Genomic DNA, 2,353 nt, shown 5'->3' with positions numbered 1-2,353 from the left:
CCATTGCTAGTGGGAATGTTCTATGGTACATGGCAGCTGAGAGTGTAAAATGGTGCAGCTACTTTGGAAAATAATTAGGCAGGTCTTTGAAATGTTAAGTATAGCGTTACCATGTGATCCAGCAATTCCACTCCTAGGTACATACCTGCTATGGTCTGACTACGTCCTGCCCAAATTCCTATGTTGAACTCCTAACTCCCAAGATGAAGGTATCAGAAGGTAGCCTGTCATGAGGGATCTCGAGGTGGAGCCCTCGAGAATGGGATTAGTGCTCCCGGGAGTGCTCTTGTGAAAGGGGCCCGCGATTGCTTCCTCACCCCTTCGGTCATGTGAGGCCACAGTGAGCAGACTGTCATCTATGAAACCAGGAAGCGAGTCCCCACCAGACACCACATTTGCCGGCACCCTGATCTCACACTCCTGGCCTCCAGAACTTCGAGAAATAAATGTTTGTTGTTTATAAGCCACTCAGTCTGTGGAACTTGTCATAGCGCCTGAACTGGCTAATAAGATACCCAAGAGAAATGAAAACACACGACACACAGAACGTGTAGGAGAATGCTCAAATGGGTTTTTTCATAGGAGACTGAAAACAACCCAAATGTTTGCTAACCGGTGCCTGAACAAACACACTGTGGGATGGCCCACTATGGGGTGCTATTTGGGGTAAAATAAACAAAGTACTGCCCCATGCCACAGCTTAGACGCATGTCAACAACATCATGCTTAGAGAAAGAAGTCAATGTGGAAGGCGTCATATGATTCCATTCACAGAGAATGTGCAGAAATGGCCAATCTGTGGTGACAGAAAGCACATCAATCTTTGCTTCGGGCTGTGCGTGTGGGAGCTGTGTTGGCTTCACATGGACACGAGGGAACTTTTTGGTTTGGGGTGATGAAAATGCTTGAGGAATCATTGGAAATTGCAGTGTGGGGATGGTTGCGCAACTCTACAAATGTACTGAAAATCACTGAATTGTACGTGCTCGCAATGGGTGGTTTCTACGGTATATAAATCGTACCTCAGTATAAACTGTGTTATAAAAGAAAACGTCTCTTGGGGGCGCCTGGGTGGCTCAGTCCCTGAAGAGTCCGACTCTTGGTTTCGGCTCAGGTCATGATCCCAGGGTCGCGAGCTGGAGCCCCATGTCAGGCTCCATGCTCAGTGGGGAGTCTGCTTGGGATTCTCTCTCTCCCTCCCCGCCGCCCCCCCACCGGGAACCTCTGCTAGGGGGGAAACATCCTCCAGCACGCGTGGGAGCTGCCCCTGAGCCTTTGTTGTTGGCCCAGCACCACTCCACGTAGAGACCAGGCAGGGAGAGCTCGCCATGGGCAGGCACGCTTCCAGGCACTGTTCCAATGCCGCTCATCTGTCCCAGCGCCCGCCCTGCAGGCGGGTAGGCCTGTCACCACCCCCATTTCACAGGTGGGACTCTGGAAACACAACCTCTTGATGGGGACCTCTGCACCGTGCAGCCTCCTCAGCAGCGGGGAACAGGCTCATTGATAAGGCCATTTAATTGGGGAAAAATGACTTCGAGGAAACATCAACCAGGAGTTTATTTATTCATTAACGAAATGCTCCCCTGCCCAGAATGGTGTCTCTGGCCCCTGCACCCCTGCACCCACAGTTCCAGGTCCCTTGTGATCTGCACCTTCAACAGCCTGGCTGGGGCTGAGAGGTCAACTCTCAGCCCACGTCTGTTCGGGGCAGCGTCTGGGAAGAGGGTCTTCTTTTTTTTTTTTTTTTTTAAGATTTTTTTTTATTTTTTATTTATTTGAGAGAGAGAATGAGAGACAGAGAGCACCAGAGGGAAGAGGGTCAGAGGGAGAAGCAGACCCCCCGCTGAGCAGGGAGCCCGACGTGGGACTCGATCCCAGGACCCTGGGATCATGACCTGAGCCGAAGGCAGTCGCTTAACCGACTGAGCCACCCAGGCGCCCTGGGAAGAGGGTCTTAACATCAGAGTTTATCGTCTGCGCTCAGGGCCTCAAATCCCAGGTGAACAGTGCCTCCTCGGGGGAGTCCGGAGCCCGGCTCTTTAACTGCGGCCTGGGACGTTTTGCATGTTCGGGTGATACTTGATCACTTGAGGCTGCTGTCGATCCTACATCAACAGTCTATCGGCATGCTGGACGTTCTCCGGTAACAGATACTAGTTTCGTGCCCACGTCTCACCAGCTTTCACATTTTTTGAATCCCGTTAAGAACATCTTGATTCTGACTCTTTGTGGCATTTTCTGTGTCCCATACAGCTGCCTCTGGCCACATGTGGCTATTTAAATCCACTCCAAATGAAAGTGAATGAAATGGAAGAGCCAGTTCCTTGGTCACACCAGCCACACTCCTGGC

This window comes from Mirounga angustirostris, unplaced genomic scaffold (assembly GCF_029215605.1).
Source record: "Mirounga angustirostris isolate CCGP_5_RB_7025 unplaced genomic scaffold, mMirAng1.0.hap1 SCAF_3, whole genome shotgun sequence".
Taxonomy (NCBI): domain Eukaryota; kingdom Metazoa; phylum Chordata; class Mammalia; order Carnivora; family Phocidae; genus Mirounga; species Mirounga angustirostris.
Note: the sequence above shows the minus strand (reverse complement) of the source record.